The following is a 21,607-nucleotide window of genomic DNA, read 5'->3' on the forward strand; positions in this document are numbered from 1 at the left end:
TTGAATAAAATGCTCAATTTAGTTAAAAAAACAAGTATCAGATAATTCTTATCCATAATACCCTACTAAGTAATCTATATAATACTGATTTACTGGGATCTAGGTTTCTCAGCCGAACATTGATTATCCTTTGGATAACACTTTTAAGATTTTATGGATTGACATTCAATGCCATTTTCAGGCACAGTAAATATTTGTCCTGTCAAACTACATTTGGTATCCCATGAATCTTGTTTAAGAGAAGTATGTCAGGGATTTCTTTCCCCTCAAGAACTACAAGGAAACACAATACACATCAATATTGTTCTCACTTCCCTAACAACTGTGAAACTCCAAGATAAAGACTAATATCTTCAGAGTTCTCATATCCTGATTGGGTTTGTGTCAAGTCAAAGGGAAATCAACCCTGGCCCCTACAATATACTGGCCATCAATATTGTAGCATGTTCCAGACCAGAAGCAATTTTTGTTCAGATGTGTCTCTCTTGCCATCTCTGTTATTAAAAAGTTAAGGAAAGGAGAGAGGGGAGGATCAAGATTAGATCTTGCACAGATGAAATTACAAAATGAATGGTGCTGAGCAATCTGTTTGGAGAGGTAAGGAAATCGACAATGACTTTAGCCCAGAGGGAGATATAAGGAGGCAGTGATTTGTTTCAGTGGAAAGGATTGAAAAAGGCAAAAAGAAAAGAAAAGAAAAGAAAATCTCTCTCCAGCTGCAAACTGACATCCTGTATCAAGGTTACAGGAGTAAAAGGCCACATGCCATTGAATTGCAAATGGGCAGTAGAAGATTGAGTCTGAATAGAGTTAAATTCTATTTACTGCTGAATGGAAATTAATTGAACATTCCTGGAACATCTTATGAACATCTCTCACAAATAACTATAAAAACATATTAGTGCAACTGTGCCCATTCTACAGACAGAAGAAAATGATTTTTTTTTTGAGTCCATTTATTTTTCTGCACAATAGTTTATCCCACCATAAGATGTAGATCCTGATCTCCTCTGGCCTTTGAGGGCTATTCTCAATTTTAATGAAATGCATAACTCTGGTGAGACAGTTGGAAATTTTTCAGATGAAAGGAATGCTTATTATATGCTCATCAGTGCCCTCACTATCACCATTATGATGAGAAAGGTCAGCTAGTGATGAAGGACTATATCTGAATTAAAACACAAGGGAGCCAGGAATATCAGATACAGATTTTCTGCTTTCAGCTTGAGTGACCTCATTTGGAAGGTTTAGAATATAAACATTTAACATATATTTATCAACTTTCTCATCTGGTAATTCTCATCTCTATCTTCTGGTTTCCCTAGTTTATTTCAGGTCCCAGCTAAAATCTTACATTGTCCAAGAAGCATTCACTCTTCAGTCTCCCCTAATATTAGTGAATTCTCTCTAAAATTGCCTCTATTTGATCCTATATATGTTTTATACACATTTATTTATATGTTGTCTCCTCATTAAACTGTAAGCACCTTAAGAGCAAGGAATATTTTTTTTGCCTTTCTTTGCAATCCTAACACTTAGCACAGTGACTGGCATATAGTAGGTGCTTAATAAATGCTTGCCTACTTGTTAACTTCCTTTTGTGTATGGATATATGTATCTCTAACTCTTAAATCAAAACACAGTTATGGCAGGGCTGTGGGGATTTTGCTGCAGGACAATTTATTTAGGCTAGTTTCGAGGGTGTCCACAACATTCTGACTTCTTGCTCAGTGTCTCTGAATTGTTTTTTCTCTTTCCTCCTCCACCCGAGGATTCTGCCTGTCTTCCACCTTAAATAGGGATGTGAGTCATGACATTTGAACCTAGCATGACTTGTGGTTTTTGCTTTGGGTGAAAAAATTTTAATTACAGTTTAGTGTCTAATCATTTCAGAATCTGAATCTCCCAGCAGTTTCATCTCTCCAGTGGTATGGTAAGCCACCATAAAAACTTAGGTGTGAAGGTAGAAGCAAAAACAACAACACTACTCCATATTAGCTAAGAAGGATCTTTGACCTTCAAGCAGCAAAATATGTTAATTAAAAAAATAACAAAACAGCACATGTATTGACTTTATGAGCCGCATCTTCTCCACCTGTGTATTAAGGTACAGAACACAGTAAGTTCTTAATAGGTAGGCCTTGTGCCTTACCCATGCTTCTTCAATACTTAGAGCAGTCCCTTGTGCCCAATAGAAGTTCAGTAAACAATTCTTGACGATTTGGATGATAAAATCCTCTTAGTCTTCTCATTGCTATGCAATAGCTCTATTTCTTTCCATTTTGTATTGATTCTTCCTTCCTCCATCTGTATGGAGTGGAGGTGAAGGCCGTGGTCCCTTGACATTAGCTTCCATTTGTTATTGTGTATGTATATGTGTGTGTATTTCTGTGTGTGTGTGTGTGTGTATGTGTGTGTGTGTGTGTGTGTAGGAGTTATGTGGCATTCCAATAGTCCTGAAGAAAAGAGCCCAGTATCCTTAATTACTTCTCATCCTTAGAGAGCTCAAGGATGTGGGTTGGATGTGGTTATGATATTAATAGGATTGCAGGGGGGAAGATTGAAATTTTAAATAGTTGACTCAGGGTTGACTCAAATGTGGATAAACAAAAATCCATAATGTTCAGAATACTCCTTATGGTTTCTTGTACTTTTTAGAAAAGTGATTCTATAAATGCCTAATCATCTAAAAATCTAACATGTAGATGAAGCTTATGAAAGTTTTTTGGGGGGAGTCAAATTGAATTGTGTTGGGGATGGGTTAGTAAAAGAAAGTCCATTTTTATTCGGAAGCAGGATTTTGGGGGATTCTGGATCATATGACCAAAATGGAAGACTACATATTTTCTCTGATCCTCAACCTGTCACAGCTTCCCAAAACAGAAATTATGCACCAATGTTAAAGCAACTTCAGCTACCTCCATGGTCTTGGACATATAGAATCTTTAAGAGAAAGTTAAATAACCCATGAATTAATGTCTTCCCTCAGCTCATGCAATACTCATTTCCTTACAGCCCACCACACTACTGACAATAAGGCTGCATTAGCCAACCAAGAATCTTGACCCTAAAATATTACCCCAAACTGATCTCTTCTCCCTCCTTCCAGAACCATGGAGATCTAGACTCCCAGGAAGTAGAAGTTTGCTAACCTCAGTGATTAGCAGAGCAGCATTCTTTGGGGTAAAAGAGTGGAGGAACAGAGGGAAAGGGGTAGGACACATGTGTAAGCTTAAAATCATGCTCAACCTTATACCTTCCCCCACCCAGAGCTTTGGAGATCCAAACTCCAAATGGTGAGACAGTTGGAAATTTTTCAGATGAAAGGAATGCTTATTATATGCTCATCAGTGTCCTCACTATCACCATTATGATGAGAAAGGTCACTTCTGGTTTCAGTGTCACTGTTGTGCCAACAGAGAATAGACAGGATGGGGCAGAATACTTTGTGTGTATTTGCATGTGTGTGTGTGTGTGTGTGTGTGTGTGTGTAGGAGTTATGTGTCATTCCAACAAGTCTGAAGAAAAGAGCCCAGTATCTTTTTGGGGCCAGTTTTGTCAACTTAAGAGTCATTCAAAAGCCGAAACCTAGGCTGGTGAATTACAAATTGCCCAGCACAAGAGGAGGCAGAGACACTTTGAGATCCAGCCCCCAGGGAAACCACTATTAGAGAAGAAGGAGTCAGAAAGTGAGCAATAGGTAAAATGGGATGGGGAAGGGGTGTGAGACAAAGAGAGACTGAATTTAATCAAAGATTTTAGGAAGATTAAAACTCAATAATCTTGAACAGAAGCAGATAGTTCAATAGAGAAAACATTATTAGAAGAAGAAAACATGATCTCCAGATTTAATAAACAAGCTTGGGTATCTATGGATAAATAAAACAAAACAAAGAAAAGCAATTCAATACCTGATGAAAGAAAGTACTCTGTGGAACTGGAAATACTGTATATAAGTGATTTAAAAGAGAAATGAGAATAAATAGAACTTATTTCTTCACAGCAAAAAAAAATTGTCTGATAATGATGATGAAGCTATGATAAGTCTCACCAAAAAAAAGAGAGAACAATTGATTGCTAAAGGATAACCCAGAAGAGGAGGGAAAGAATAATAACATTAAAAGAAAATGTGCTCTGTAGCCAAATAAAACATGCTTATCTTGAAGACAGGCTTATAGATCTCCCAGAAGAATACAAGTCCAAAAAATCTGAATACTACAACATAAGAAATAACATAAAAAACAAGAAAAATAATGTAAGAAATAAAAGGATATATGAATACAGAAATAGAAATACTAAAATATTTATAGACTTCCCTCACCCTCCCCCCAAAAAACCTGAAGCTTCAAATTCTAAGACACATAATTGTTAAATTTAAAGATTCTATTCTGAAACAAGAAGTTCTGAAAGTAGTCAGGTGAATGACTTTCAAACAGAAAGGAAAGGAAATATGATAAACACAAGACTATTCTGCCCCCATGTGAAAACACAGGAAGGGATGGAATAATGGGTTCCAAAGATTAATGGACCTGAGGATGCAGCCAAAGATAACCTGTCCTATAAATCTGAGCTTAACCATAAATGAAAAAAAAATGGATCTACAATAAAGAAGTCTTTAAAACATTCTAAGAAAAGAAAAACAGACCTGGATAGATTATTTGGTGCTAAATATCTTGGTCAACAAAAAATGCAGGAAAAATGTGAATGAATGCAGTAGCTAAGGACAGCAACAGCAATCAAATGACAAAAGAAGTACCAGTAAAAGACTTCTTCCCTAAATATACACATAAATATATACATGAAGACAGAGGTGAAGTTTGAAGTGAAGAGACAGGCTTGACCTTTGAGACTCTTTCCCTTGAAATGAATTGATATTTTGGGAGGAGGACTACTATATTTATGGAGAGGATTGCTACAAATGGAAGGATGCATGAAAAGGAGAAGGGAAGAAGGATAGAGAATGTATGATGCACTTAGGTGAAACTGAGGGATAGTAATAAGAGATCAGGGATTCTTGTGGTTTCTTGAGAAGAGAAGAGCCTGAAAAGAAATGGGTAAGGAGGAAGGGTAAAGGATTGAAAATGGTGGTGGTAGGTGGGAAGGAGGCTTTGCTTTGGTGGTAGTATAGGGTTCCATTGATGAATAATTCCACACAGGTGAAAAGAGATATTCTATGAAGGAAGGCGAAAACCTTATGCTAGGTGTTGTATGGAGGATTTAGTACTGAGTAGGTATTCTCATCCTACCTCAGAAGAGGAGAAATTGGAACTCTTTGAGTCAAATAAGGCCTGAAAGAGTGGAATGACATGGATGAAGGGCTATATAATCATGGACATAGAGTGGGGTATCCTAACATAGGGAAATGTCCTCTTTGCCACCAGAAGGCTTTGGTATTATTCTGGGAGGGAATACATAGGGTAAGGTCTACAAAGAAGAGGCAGAAACTATCTAGAGGGAAGAGCCCAGAATGGATAATTTAAAAGTTTTTATTTCATGAGGAATACAGAGGGACTAGATAACTTTAGGAATCAGAGGATGAGGTTGGATAATTTTTTTTTCTTTTATTTTTAGTAAACATTTATGTTGGGAGAATCATGAGACAAATCAAAAGTAAAGAGAAAAATCACAGGAGAGAAAAAAATATTAAAAAGAAGTGAACATACCATGTGTTGATTTACATTCAATCTTCATAGTTCTTTTCCTGGATGCAGATGGCATTTTCTGTCCAGAATTTATTGAAATTGCTTCAGATCATTGATCTACTGAGAAGAATCAAGTCTTTCATAGTTGAACATCGCACATTCTTATTATTACTATGTGCAAGGTATTCTTAGTTCTGCTTGTTTCACTCAGCATCAGTTCATGTAAATCTTTCCAGTCCTTTCTAAAATTAGCTTGTTAATTATTTTTTATAGAACAATAATATTCCATTACTTTCATATACTACAATTTATACAGCCATTTCCCACTTGATGGATATATACCCATTTTCCAATTCTTTGCTACCACTAAAAGAGTTGCTATAAACATTTTTGCACATGTGAATTCTTTTCCCTCTTTATGATTTCTTTGGGATACAGATCCGATAGTGGCCCTGTTGGGTCAAAGGGCATGTGCAGTTTTATGGTCCTTTGGACATAGTTCCAAATTGCTCTCCAGAATGGTTGGGTTATTTTACAATTCCACCAACAATGCATTAGTGTTACAATTTGCCCACATCCCTCCAATGTCATCTTAACTAATCTGAGAGGTATGAAGTAGCACCTTAGAGTTATTTTAATTTGCATTTTTCTCTAATCAGTAGTGATTTAGAGCATTTTTCATATGCTATAGATGGCTTTAATTTCATCATCTAAAATTGTCTGTTCATATCCTTTGACCATTTATCAACTGGGAAATGACTTTTACAAATTTGACACAGTTCTTTTTATATTTTAGAAATGAGATCTTTATCAGGAAAAACTGGCTATAAATTTCTGCCCCCTCCAGCTTTGTATTTCCCTTTTAATCTAGTTTCTTTTGGTTTTGTCTCTGCACAAATTTTTTAATTGAATGTAATCAAAGTTGTCTGTTTTGCATTTCATAATGTTCTCTAGTTCTTCTTTGGTCATAAATTTCTCCCTTCTTTAAATATCTGTTGTAAATTATCCCTTGCTCTCCTAATTTGCTTATGGTATCACCCTTTATACCAAAATCATGTACCCATTTTGACCTTATTTTGGTATGAGATGGTAAATGTAGGTCTATGCTGAGTTTCTGAACATATTATTTTCCTGTTTTCCCAGAAATTTTTGTCAAATAGTGAGTTCTTGCTCTAGAAGTTGGAGTTTGGTTTTTTGTTTGTTTGTTTTTTTATCAAACACTAGCTTACTAAAGTCATTGATTATTGTGTCATGTGTATCTAACCTATTTCACTGATCCACCACTCTGTATCTTAGCCAGTATCAAATGGTTTTGATATCTGTTGCTTTATAATATAGTTTAAAGTCTGGTACTGCTAAGCCACCATCAAAAAGATGGTTACTTAAAAGAATGAGGAATCTGGAAAGAGGTATCAAATGAAATTAAACCAACCAACAAACAAATGAACAGGACTAGTTAAAGGGGAAGAGAGAAAGGAAGAATCTTTTGATTAATTGAGAGGAAAAAAAGGGAGAAAAATTGAATAGCCAGACAAAAGCAGAAAGGAAAAAAGAATTAATAAAGAAATTTCCCCAAAGGAAAGGGGTAGTAAATGAAAAAGATGAGATCAGAGATGAGGGGGAAATAGTCAATGGGAATAGCATCATTTAAAAAAAAAGATTAAATTTAAGTAATTGAAGAGACATGATATCATGTTTACAACAGACAAGGAAGGAAAAAATAGGTTGGAAGTAGGATTTCGGAGTTTTATAAATAAAATATGCTAGGTTAAGAGAGGCAATAATAGGATAATTTAATAGCAATTTAGGGCTTGAAGGAACCTTAGATATGATCTTGTCTAAGTCCTTCATTTTACAGATGAGGAAACTGAGGCTCAGAAAGGGAAAGTAACTTGCTTTGATAGTTCTATGTTCTGTAAAATTCAAGTCTCACCTATATAGCTTTTGCTTCTAGAATATCTTGGCTTATTCAGGGACCTATATGACACCAGAGTCGTGGGATTTGGTTATGATTTCCCCATTGTTGTATCCTTTCCTTGAACTATACTATGGTTACCATTTTTTCTCTCTGCCCTGAAATTTTTAGGTTCAATTCCTTTGCTGACAAAGGCAAGTTCATAACATAACAGAAACATAATGCTGGTATTCATCCAAGTCACTTGGAATCAATTAAAATCAATCACCACTTTTCCCCTTTCTAGACCTCATTTAGATTACCTTAACTTGTTTTGATATTAAAAAGTTAATATTGCTTACTGAGTGTCATGCAGAACACAATAACTATGCCCCCAAATCCTTGTTCCTGAAGCCTAGGGGGAAGTGTATAGGAGGTGCTTCTGCTGAGTTTCTCATTTCTCATAAATGTTAATGGCTAGTTCATTTTGTTCTTTCAGAAAAATACAACCAATGAACCAACTTTATTCTTACTTGTTAGTGAGCCGATACTCTCATTTTATAGATGGTGGCATAAAGGGAATATTGAAACCAGAATGGCTTAGTACAATTCTGACTCAAGATTTTAAGGATGATATTTTAGGAAGGGACATTTTGAAATTGGAGCAACTCTGTAAAGGGCAGGAACTTTGTATGACTGATTTAATCCTATAACAAGGTGTTAACTCAGTGGAATTAAGATGATGATTCTCTAGTTTACATGTTTTTAGTACTTAGTATAGTTCTACAAGATTGACACCTACTATGATGTACTCAGAATATATGAGAGTTAAGAGATCTGGGAGGGGAGACAGACTGGAAGATAAAGAAATTAGACTTATTCTGAGTAAATTATTCAGTGGATAGAGTAATAGACCTGGAGCCAGCAAGATTAGACTTGAAATCTGTAGAAGGTCACAGTCAGTGGGGAAAGTCTGGGTGAGGTTTAAGACCCTTCAGCCCAAAGGGAACCTGCTGACAATGTCTAGTTCAGCTCCCCATCTCCCCTAAGGGCTCTCTGCCTTCCTGAGAAGTCAGGGGGTGGTGACAACCTGTTGTGATTGAAGCAGAATGAGACCAGGTGGAAGAGTGATACCAGGTGGCAAATTACATACAATAGCAAGTTGTTTATGTGGTCCCATGTGCACAGTGTTGTTTTTGTTACATAATAAAAAGGGGAAAGCCCTTGAAATAAACGGACTCCATTTTTCCACCCTCCTCAGGAGTCCCACTTCAACACTTCTCCACTAGGAAGGTATTATTTTAATCATACCAGTGTGGGGGCTCTAGAAAGCAATGGTATGTTTTGTCACCCCAACTTGGGGGCTCTAGAAAGCAGGACACAACACAAATGAATTTCAGATATTTAATAACTTTGTGACATTGGGCAAATCATCTAATCCCTGTTTGTCTCAACTTATCTATCTGGAAAATGGAGATAAAAATAATATCTCCCTCCCAGGGTTTTTATGAAAATCAAATAAGATAATTTTGCAAACATTAAAGTACTATAATTTATTATTAAACATTAGTTATTAATTATTAAACATTATTCTGGTTGACTCTAGGGGGATACAGGGCCAATAGGGAAAAATGACAGGGGGCAAATTTTGACTGAATAGTAAGGAAATAACAATAATAAGTGTATAAAAATGAGATGGGCAATTTTTTTGGGAAGGATGGATAGGTTCTATTCTGTGCTGGTTTGAGGTTTTTTAATAGATAAGGAATAGGTAGCTTATTTCTATATAGAAAGAAATGCTGATTATGAAAGTATCACACCTTTCATCTCATTAACAGAATTAATTAGTTTAACAGGATTAACAAGATTAGGAAAGAGTAAATTTCTTGTTACTGGAGTGTTTTAAACAGTGACTACATGATTATTAGAGATGTACATATGGTAAGGGTTGGATTCGATACCCTCAGAAATCCTTTCCAACTTTGTTATTCAGAGAATCATAGAATCTAAATCTTGGAAGGTAATTTAGATGATAGCCAGTTGACTCCTTAACTAATAGAAAATTCCTTCTCCCAAATTTCCAACAAGTAGACATTTCATTTTTGTTTGAAAACATCCAAGGAAGGAGAATCCACTATCCCAAGAGGCATTACATTCTTCTTTTGGAAAGTTATAATTGATAGGAATTATTTTCTACATCAAGACTAAATTTACTTTCTTCCAACTTTTACTCATTACTTCTAGTTCTGCCCTGTGCTGCCAAGCAAAACAGATTTGATTCTTTTTCCATATAATAACCCTTCAAAACTGTCACCCTTAAGTCCCTACTATACGTCTCTCTGTCTTCACTTTTTCAGGCTAAATATACAAATTCCTTAATTTTATCCTTTAGCACATTCTCCAGTCAGTCATCTTACCATTTTGCTTGTTCTCTTTGAGATGTGCCTCCCTATTAATTTCCTAAAGCATGATGCCAAAAAAAATTTATTATAATCTTTATTAAATGGAATTGAATGTAGTTAGAGTGCAGATTTCTTCTGACTTGAACAAAATATAGTGAAACTATTTTTTATTCTGGGCATTATTGTTTTCAATGAAATCTAGTGTATCATATTTTGAGTGGTCATTTACTAGCTAATTATCTCTTCTCAAGAAATTGTGCTCTAGCTCTATCTCCTCCATCTTGTGCTTGCAAAATATATTTTCAAAAAACATCAAATTGTAGAATTTTACATTTAATTTTATTTAATTTGTCTCATTATTTTGGATTTTCAAAATGTTTGGCTCCTACGCCATCAATCTAATGTGTTAGGAATCCCTCCAAGACTCGTGTTACTTGAAAATTTGATTGGCACAGATGCCCTTTATACCTTCATCCAATTAATTGATAAAAATATAAAACAACATAGGGCTGAGGACAGATCTCTGGGGCACTCCACCAGAGAACATCTTCCAAGATGAAATCAATTCATTTTAATGCTTGTCTTTGATTCCAGTCACTTAATCTGTTCCAAAATCATCTAACTATGTTACTATCTAGCCTCTGTCAGGTCCACTAAGTGGCTTGAAAAAAGATGTTGTCATGATTCCATACTTCTCTGAAGTATATTTTCTCAAAGTTGAGCAACCACTAAGCCCCAGAGGACAAAATGTGTTTTAGAAAACAGATTCTGCAGAACCATTTGGCAAGGTATGCATTGATTACGTAATAGGAAATTTGCCCTGACCCAACCTCCTGAAGTTTTGGTCTACAGAAGACACTTTGCTTCTTTTGCAGTTTCAAAAATAGCTTCCCATCTGATTTTTTAAAAATTATTTCTTAATTTTATTCCCCTGCCTTTAAAAAGATTGTTTCATCAAGACCTTTTTTTATTAATTTATTTTATTAAAAAAAAAAAGAAAAACAAAAGGAAAACAAAACAGAACATTGTCACATGCCCAACAGAACATCAGGGATGTTTCAAAATATATACAATAAATGAGCAGTTCAAGAAAGGATATATAATAGAAGAAATTATATTCATGAGTGTCCATCTTTTCTTTACTTCCTTGTAAGAAGTTCTTTAGTTCTCTGCTTGTACTTTTAAAAAATTCCCTTTTCCTCCTTTCATCCCCCCCCCCCTTCCCCCAAGGAAGCTATAGTCGAGAGGATATATTTATATATACATATATGGATAAATATACATACACATGCACACCTGCCCTCTTTTCCCCCACATATCTTTCCTATCCCTGATAACTCTTTACTAATTCTCCTCCCTAACTTGTCACACTACTACCTAACTTCCCTTTATCCATGGATCCCATCCTTCCTTCTTCCCCCACTCATTCTACTTTATTGATGATGTCAATATTAAACATATGTTATACATTTCCATGCTTAAAAACATAAAGAATTTGTCCATGTGAAGTTCCTTGAAACTGTTCTTTGTTATTGGCTCTTACATATTAAATTTTCTATTGAGTTTGGATTTGATTGATAGTCCTGAAAATCTGTAAGTTCGTTGAAGGTCCATTTTTTTCATTCAATATTATGGATAAATTTGCTGAACATGATATTTTTGGCCACAAGCCTAGTTCTTTTATTGCCAGTATGGATGATTCTAGGGCTTATAGTCTTTTATTGTGTCTTCTGATTAAGTTCTATACAATTCTGATTATAACTCCAATGTATTTGAATTCTTTTTTTCTTGTTTCTTGTAAGATTTTTCTCTTTGATCTGTGTTTTTAGATATTTGGCAATAATATTTCTATGTATTTTCCACAAAAATTTCTTTGAGGTGTGATGGGTGGATTTTCTTTTTCCTATTTCTACTTTCCCCATATAGTTTATGACTCCAGGACAATTTTCTGGGATTATTTTTTGCATTATTATGCTCCTTTTTTCAGGAGCTCCTTTTTTGGGCACAGCTTTCAGGTAATCCAATTACTATTATATTTCCTTTTCTTAAGAGATTTGTTCTCTAGATCTGTTGTTTTTCTTATAAAGTATTTTGCTTTTTTCCCCTGAGGCAATTGGGGTTAAGTGACTTGCCCAGGGTCACTCAGCTAAGCCCAGTTAAAGTGTCTGAGATCAGATTTGAACTCAGGTCCTCCTGACTTTGGGACTGGTGCTCTATTCACTCTGAGACCTAGCTGCCCCCAAATTTTTCACATTTTGTCCTGATTTTTCATTCTTTATATTCTATTATTTCTTGGTCTCTGATAGCTTCCCTGGCTTCCCTTTCTCAATTCTAATTTTCAAAAGTTAATTTCACCTTTAAAACTCTGCATCTTCTTTTCTAGTAGTTTAGCTTTATTGTTTTTATCATAATCTTTTTGTTTTTCTTGGATGGTTTTAATTTTTTCTCAATCTCATTTGCTTTTAAAATTCTTTTTTGAGCTCTTCTATAAATCTTCTCTGAGCAGGGAGAGATTTAATGCTATTCTTTGGGGTAGAAAAAGCTTTTTATTTTTATTTTTTTTACTTCAGTGTCCTTCTCTGAAGATGAACCCCTGTCTTCCCTATTCCCATAGTAGATTTTTGTGGTTGGGTTCTTTCTTCTCTCTCCTTTCATTTTGTTTTTTAAAATGAGAAGTATTAGTTTAGACACTTATGATTGTGTGTGTGGGATGATGATATCTCTAGTTTCAATTTGGCTCTTTTCTCTGACTTGGAACCTCAAACTATGAGCTCCACTCTCCAGCAAGTGCTCCCAGCCAGCAGTGTCCTTGCCCCACTGTCTCTGCACTCACTGTGTGCTGGTTCCTTTTTGCCCAGAGCAGTGACTCTGCAGTATAGCTAGGCCTGGCATTCCCAATCAGCTGCGATTTATTTGGTTTTCCTGCACTCAGATTACCAGTTCTGCATGCAATCTGGGAAGTGAATGTTTCTGTGATTCCTGCTGAGGCTCCAGACAAACTCAGCTCATCCCTGCTGTCCTGGGGCATGGAAACATTTGCACTTTACACTGATTAATCTCCAGTCTGGGGTCTTTCCTTGGGTCTTCTTAGGTTGTATCAGGAGGGCTCCAAGTTTTCTTGATTTTTTCACCAGTCTATGTTTACCTTGAGGTGCAAATTTGCTCTTTTTTTTTTTTTTTTTTTTTTTTTTTTTTGAGGGGGAAATCTGGAGAGCTTGAAATTTATTGACCTGCTTCTCCATTTTTCCAGAATCCTTCTCAAGACGTTTCTTATGTAAATCACTATGTCAATTATATTTCCCACTCTTTCTATCCCAAGTCAATCTTTGACAATTGTTTAATGGATTGTACACACAAAGGCGTAAGAGAAGGGAAAGAAAGGAGATGTTATTAGGAGACTCTAGGATCCTTTCCAGTCTTTCATTCTTATTTTCATATGACTGGTTGAATAAGCATTGAATATATGGAAAAATATGGGTACCAGGGAATAGGAGAAGAAAACAAAATTAGAAATATGTATTTTAGGAGAGATATACAGAAAAGGCAAAGGCCCATTAGAGCTTACAAAAAACCAGAGAGAGATCTGAAAAGAGTCAGAATGTGAGAGAATATAAATGACCTAGACTAACAAATCATAAAACAGAAACTCTAAATAACTTCATCTTAGAAAAAAAAAATTGAACAAACCATTAATAAACTCCCTGAGAAAAAGTCCCCAGGGCCAGATAGGTTTCTGAGTGAATTCTACCAAACATTTAAAGAACAATTAATTTCAAAACCCTATAAACTCTCTATATAAACTCTACTTGGAAAATAGGTGAAGAAGAAGCCTTAACAAATTCCTTTCGACATAAATATGGTGCTAATACCAAAATCAGGAAGAGCTAAAACAGAAAAAGAAAATTATATATAGACCAATTTCCCTAAGGAATATTGATGCAAAAAATGCGAACAAAAAATTAGTAAGGTGATTATAGCAATAGATCACAAGTATTATACACAAGATCAGGTGAAATTTATATCAGAAATGCAGAGTTGAACCAACTCTTTTTTATTAGTAAAACTATCAAAAAATTGATCATATGAATAACAAAAACAACAGAAATCACAGGATTATCTCGATAGAAGCTGAAAAAACTTTTGACAAAATATAGCACCCATTCCTATTAAAAAACCAGAAAGCATAGGAATAAAAAGAGTGTTCCTTAAAATGATAAGCAGTATTTATCTAAAATCACTATAACTGATATCTGTAACAGGAATAAGCTACAAACCTTCCCAGTAAGTTAAGGGTGAAGCATTGATGACCATCATCACCACTATTATTCAATACAGTACTAAAATGTTAGTAATAGCAATAAGAGAAGAAAAAAATTAAAGGAATTAGATTAGGCAATGAAGAAACCAAATTATCACTATTTGCAAATGATATGATTTTACTTAGAGAACCCAAGAGCATCAATTTAAAAATTACCTGAAATAATTTAACAACTTAAACAAAATTGTAGAATATTGGATAAATTCACATAAATCATCAGCATTTCTGTATGTGACAAGCAAAGCCTAATAGTAAGAGATAGAAAGATAATTTCCATTTAAAATAACTGAAAAAAATATAAAATACTTAGAGATATACCTTCCAAGACAAACCCAGGAACTATATGTCAGATACTGTGTAAGTTTTGGGGATAAAAAGAGAGACTAAAATAAGGTCCTTGTCCTCAGGCAGCTCACATTCTAATGAGAAAGACAACATAAAAATAACTAGGTACATACAAGATTTACTGTGTAGATGAGATGTAATATTAAAGAAAAAGACTTGAGAATCTGAGGAGACTAGGAAAAAGTTGGAAAGGTTTGGAAAGTGGGATTTGAGCTGAAATTAAAGTAAGAAGTGGGGGACAGCCAGTGGAAAAGTACAAAAATGGAGTTTTATGTATAGCAAGCAGCCTGATGTAGCTGGATAACAAAGTGTGTACAGGGGAGCCAGGTGTGAGAAAGATAGGAAAGGGCCAGGCCACAAAGAGCTTAACTGCTAATTCTTTCAACAAATCCGTACATAATAGAAAAAGAAGTATTTGATTATCCAAGTTCTCCTCTTCAGGAAGCCATCCTCATTTTATTAGATTCCTTCCTAAAATAGAACTGAATTCTCACCTGTGGTCTGACCAGGGAAGAGTCCAGCTGAACTCTCTACTTTAGCTCTAATCATTCTTGCTCTCAATGTAGCCAAAGACTATTAGTTTTCTTATGTGATGTGTCACACTGTTGACTCATAACAAGCCTGTAGTACTTTAATAGTAATACTAACACTTATAGAGTACTTTCTATGTACCAGACACTGAGCTAAGTAATTTACAATTATTAATTCATTTGATCTTCACAACAACCCTGGAAGATAGATGATATTATTCTTATTTTACAGATGGGGAAACTGAGGAAAATAAGAGTGAAGGGACTGGTTAGGATCCCACAACTTTTAAGTATCTGAGACTACATTTAAACTCTGGACTTCTTAACACAAGGCTTGACACTCGTAGGGGTCCTCCAACTATGGCCCATGGGCCAGATGCAGCAGCTGAGGAAGATTATTCCCCTTACCCAGGGCTTTGAAGTTTCTTTATTTAAAGGCCCACAAAACAAAGTTTTTGTTTTTACTATAGTCCGGCCCTCCAACAGTCTGAGGGACACTGGCCCCCTATTTAAAAAGTTTGAGGACCCCTGAGGAGTCTATTTACTCTATTGCCTTTTTAAAAACCCAATAATCTTTTCAAGCAAATTAGCCATCCTTATTGTTTGCTTATGAAACTGATTTTTTAAATTAATTATAAGATCTTGCCTTCATAGCCATTAAATTTATATTTGAGAGGCAGAATGATGAAATAGCTAGAAATCTAGTTTCATTTTTAGATTTAAGTTCTCCCCTGACTCTTGTAAGGTGATATACAGGGCAAGTCCTTTAAATTCTTATTGTCTTCAGGCCATTCTGTAAGAATAAGTTGCAAAAGAGGTGCATGTATGTATTGGTAGAATTTCTGCAAATGGAGTTTCTCATGCTAGTTAGAATCATAGAGTTTTTCCAAAAGGAAAAAAAAAACTTAATAGATTCAATTTAATGTTTTAGTTTTAACCTCCTTTCCCTAGAGCTACCAGTCTATTTTATAAACTGCTGTGCCCTTGGAATTGTTTTTTAACCCGCAAGATCTTTATTTTTTCTTACAATATGGAATTCCCAAGGCACCCTATAATCTTAGTTTAGATGCAATAATTTATAAATTAGCTTCATCAGTTTCTTTTAGATGTGGCAATTCACAAAGCCAAGAATTCACTTCACAGTGTGTGTTCAGCTGCAAGGAACAGAGCTTGGTTTAGTAACTGCTCCATCTGCCCCTCTGGTACAGGTCATAGAAAATTAAGTCTGTCCCAATAAAGCCTGATTCTCATCTTAGATATATTGGTCAGTATAAAGGACAAAAATGTGCTTCTCCTTTACTTCTCTTTTTTTTTTTTTTTTTTTTTTTCTTGCAGCCCTTTTCTTTTTTCTCCTTTACTTCTCAAAGAGAACTTGTCCCTTGAGCAGAGAAAAAGAATGACTTTCAAGGACTGGTTGCCATTTTAGATTGAAAGCTGAGAAAATGCCCCAGATTGTTGCTGTTTAGTTGGACTGCCCGTGTGCTCCTGTGATTTCATTTGCTGCTTCTGGCAGTTTCTGGGGAGCAGCTGCATTCATAGTTTAGTGTATGAATATCTCTGAGAGCATTATTCAGTGACTGGGGAAGTGTGAAATGATAGATGTGGTACTAAGGCACCAGGGAAGGGAGGGCCAGGATAAGGTTTCTTGAGCAGATAGGAGAAAACATTTTGTACTGATTTGGAAACGCTTTTCCATAGCACCAGGTCCCTGGTGGCCTGGCATAGGAAAGCTTCTTACTGATGAGCAGGATGCTTCTGCCCATGCACAAAACACACTGGGATAGACACTGCTGGCCATACCCACCCCCATTCCCACTAAAGCAGAAGTTTCAAATTTTTCTTCTTTTAGAATGGGGCTGCACAAGCCTGCTCCTCTAAACTCCAGGTAGTTTAAGGAGGGAGGGACAGCTGAAAAAAGTCTGGTTGAGGATGAAGGGTAGAGACCTGAGTGTGCACCCCAAACAGCTTAGAATGTGCATGTGTCCATAAGGTCCTTGAGTATATAAAGAGAATTCATGTTATTTCTTTGGAAATCAGAGGAGCTGAATACAAATCTTGATTTTTTCCTCTATGATCTTATAAGTCAATTAACCTCTCTGAGCCTCAGTTTCCTTCTCAAGAGAGAAGGGAGATTTACCTTATAATCTTTAAGGTTTCTTCTAGTTCTAAAACTATTATCCTAGGATGCTTGTGGATTTCTGATTTTGAACCTAATGTTGCTTCTGTGCTACATACTAATCTTGGCCCTTTTCTGCTCACTGACTTGCCTGCCCTGTTCCTGGTATTGGTTTACTAGATTATGTCTCTGTTCTCCATTTGAGTCATGTCCACTTGTCCTCCCTTATACTTTTCTTTTCCAGAGGGAGATGGTTTAATTAATGTCCTACATCATGCCATAGTCCTTGCTCAGCCCAGGAGCCAGTACATTCCTTTTATAAAATTAATGGTATTTTTTTTAGAGTGGTTTAAAATATGAATGGGAAAATTTCAAGACTGCAGGTAAGATGGACTTTGGAAGTTCAGAAAGAAGCAATAGAAAGAAAGATGGGGGACTCAGAGCAAACTACCTTCTTTACCAATATGCAAATCTCTGAATCCCAAACAAAAGATTTGGTAGCAGTACAAGCCAGGTTTCTCAAAATGTATCACTTCCTTTTCCATATAATGAAAAAAGCTAATATTTTTTACTGTCATAGTCTTAATGATAGTGAAGAATGAAAGGGCTGTACATGGGTCATGGGTCAGGGAGTGGAGCTTAGGTTAACCTTTTCTCAGTATAGATTAGTATACCTGATCATCTTGGGGTAGAGTAATTTGGGGGCCTATTAGAAAATTGGTCTTAAATGAGTGATAGATGCAAGATGAAGAAACTACATGGATTATGGTATCATAGTATGGGGATATAGAGGGAATGTGACTTAAGTTGACCTTTTCTCAGTATAGATTAGTAGACCTGATTATCTTGGGGGAAAGTAGCTTGGTGACCTTTTTGAAAATTGGATCTAACATGCTTAGCATTCAATTGCCTCAAAAAATTTATTTCAATATCTATCAGGCAGAGTGATCTAATCAATGGTTAATCAAGAAAGATGTTCTTATTCAGGCTTTTTTTTTTTAAATAAAGAGTAGGAAGACAAAATAGTATTGTAAAGAGATCATTGGGGATTGGGCTCATTCCTGTCTCTGGGAATGAGAGTCTTGCTGAAAGATTTTGGATGGGGAGAAGCCCCCCTCCCTTCTTTAGGACTTTCATGTGGTTCATAAATACAGGGATTGACTCTTTTCCTTTTTGTATTTGTTCTTTTCTGTTCTTTTTAGGTGAGGGTTTATTGTAAATCACGATTTTATGTTTCAGAAGGTCAGAGTAGTGGGAGCTGGATTCCATGCTAGGATTTGCCAGATGTCAAGCACAGGTAAGGCAATAGCAGAGGCCTTGACCTAATGCATCACTAGGAAGTGATGATAACTATATATTTGGAAATAATTTGGAAAAGAAACTGATGAGTGAATGCTTGAATGGGTAAACTGCTTTAAGTTTAAGTCTCTTATTTCCCAGGGACCAACTTGGTGTAGGGGATGTTTGCCCTAAGCATTTGGGAGCCAATGTTTGCAATCTTATTATTGTTACACCTTCACAGTAAATAGTCCTTTATAAAGGTTGTTATTGCTTTTAAATTGAATTAGGAATCAGAAAATTTGCATTCTAGTTTTGAGACTGTTATTAACTTTCTATATGATCTTAAGCAGGTCATAACATCACAGAATCTCATTAATATTTGTGGACTTTAGCTTCTTCAACTATTTTGCTATCTTTTGGATAAGGGCTCAAGATTATTGTTTTAGGGAAGAGCTTCCACCAATAAAATTCAACAGCTCCTAGGCAAATTCTAGTCTTTGAGAGTTGCCTAGAACATTTAGAGGTTACATCAATCAATCAATCAACAAGTATTATTGGACATGGGCTGTTGCTATAAAAAGATGAGAATGTGATAATTTATACTGTTAAGGACTAATAGGCCTGGTATTACTCAGACCTGTTTGGTAGTTCAGATTCAATATTAGAACAAAATGAGACACTCATAGATGGTTTATTGGTTATCAAAAGGATATTGCTTAGCCATAGCTGGGAATGGATATTCAAGAAAAGGATGTCAAAGGATATAGTAGTGGCTCAACTGGGTATAGCTTCCCTGCTTTTCTTTTGCCCATGTTGGTCCACCAGTCAGAAGCTTGAGGGAGAAATGGAAAACTCCTTATGTCCTCCAGTTTTTGTCCCTAACTATCAGGAAGTTTTATTAACAGCCCAACTCACCTTTGAGCCAAATAAATATAACAGTAAAATACTTTTTAAGGAAAAGAATATTGCTTCTGCTGAAAAGAACAAGGAACTCAATTATGTTCTATTCAGAGAAACATGCACACTGATAGGTTGGAACAATATCCCATAGGGCCATGTCATTTGCTCTGGATTTGCTTTTCCTAGGTCCCTATTCCATGAGGATTAGAAAATTAATTGATGCAAGGTACTAAGGCTTGAACTATTAACACTAATCTAAGTACAAAATCTAGCCCACAAAGAGTAGGGAGTGCTTGATAACCAATTGCTGAGTCAGGAGTGTATATTATCAAGAAAGTCAGCATGGTTAGTGCAGAGGCAGAGGAACTTTACCCAAATGAATTAATGCTATATCCTTGTTAAATATCTTTTCCATGCTTTCACTACGTAAATTTTCTTTTGTTAGATTATGTATGAACATCTCATTTTGTTTCAATCCTGAACCTGGACCATCAATTTAGCTTAAGTCATGTATGGCTTCCAACTACTTCCAAGCAAATACAAAATAGATACCAAGATAAATACAAAATAATTTTTTGGGGGAATAGTTAGTACATGATGATTGTGGAGGGAAATCAGGAAATTTCTCATTTTGTAAGAGTAGATACTATATATATAATATTTGAATCTCAGCAACTAGCACAATGCTTCTCATCCAACAATTACTTAATAAATCCTTATTGATTGACATAGGAAGTTCAAGAAGCAGAGATGAGGAAATAAACTCAATTCAGTTCAATAAACATTTATTAGGCCCCTACTATGTGCCAGGAATGGGGATATGAATTTGGAAAAAAAAGGACAGTCCCTATCCTCAAGAAGCTTATAATACAATGAGAGAAAACAACATAAAAAAGAACGTTGGAAATCAGAGCATGACCAACCAGAGCTGCTGTGGATGCAGAGGAAGCATCCACGTCCAGTTTCTTTCTTCCCTAATGGAAAGCTCTGGGTGGAATTTAGTGCTCTTATTAGAGAGTAGAGGAGACTGAAAGAGTTGGGAGGTAAATACATTCCAGGCAAATTAAACAGCATTTCAAGGAAATTTCTGATTTATCCTAGGAGAAGCATCTTGGAACAGAAGTGCAAAGGGTGGGGTGGGATGGTAGAGCCTGAACAAAGACACAGAAATGGGAGATAGAATGTCATGTACTAGGGTAAGTAAGGAAGGCAGTTTAGCTTGTTGTTGAAATCCTGTTTGACCCTCTATAACCATGGGGTTTTCTTGACAAAGATACTGGAGTGGTTTACCATTTCCTTTTCAAGTCGATTAAAGCTAATTTTAAAAGTGATTTGTTCAAGGTGACATCCTCTTGACTTCAGGCCCATACAGCTCACTGAACTACCTAGTTGCTATGAAGGTGAATGATGTGGAAGAAGTCTAGAAAGGTAGATTGAGGCCACATTGCAAAGAGCTTCAAATGTCAAACAGAAGAGTTTCTATTTTAAACCAATGGCAATAAAGAACCTCTGGAACTTCTTCAGTAAAGTGATAGCACAGCAATATTAAGCAAAATTAAGCTATTGTTAGTAAAATTAATGGAATTAAAATATAACCAATAATATTAATATAACATAATAAATGCAATAATTATTCAGAATATTAGATAGCTGTACAGAATAGAGATTGGATGGGGATAAACCCGAATCAGGAAGACCAGTTAGGAGGTTGTTCAATCATCCAGGACAGAGGTAATTAGGACATTCCTAAGATGGTTGTTTAAAGAGGATATGTGCAAGATATGCAGCCAGAACCACTGGCTAGACAAAAAGGGAAGGTGAAGGAGAATGAGGAGGTGAGGATGGCTTTAACGATGAGAACCTATATGGCCAAAAGATCATTACCTTTTGGGAGCATAGATTTAGAGCTGGAAGGGACCATAGGGAACATCAAGTTGAATCTCCCTTTACAGGTGGGGAAACTGAGGCACAAAGAGGTCTGAATAAAAGAAATGGTTCAGAGTCATCAGGATGGGTTATTGGCATCCTTAGGGGTTTGGCTTCAGGATGGAGTCCTTCAAGGGCTGTAGGCAGCTCAGGTGAGGGGAATAATATGGAGAGCTGATGAATTGTCATATTTCTCCTTTCCTTTCAGGAAGCTAGGCCAGGACACATGTGGAAGGAACACAATGTAATTCTA

General features: G+C 35.9%; 1 long non-coding RNA gene across 1 annotated transcript in view; it reads left to right on the forward strand.

The window, feature by feature from the left end:
- Window positions 1–18,200: 18,200 nt before the first annotated feature.
- LOC116421593 overlaps window positions 18,201–21,607 on the forward strand; it is a 42,364-nt gene continuing 38,957 nt past the window's right edge. The window contains exon 1 of the long non-coding RNA XR_004232038.1: window positions 18,201–18,544. This is a non-coding gene — a long non-coding RNA (uncharacterized LOC116421593). The remainder of the gene's footprint in view (window positions 18,545–21,607) is intronic.

The sequence above is a fragment of the Sarcophilus harrisii genome, chromosome 2 (assembly GCF_902635505.1).
Source record: "Sarcophilus harrisii chromosome 2, mSarHar1.11, whole genome shotgun sequence".
Taxonomy (NCBI): domain Eukaryota; kingdom Metazoa; phylum Chordata; class Mammalia; order Dasyuromorphia; family Dasyuridae; genus Sarcophilus; species Sarcophilus harrisii.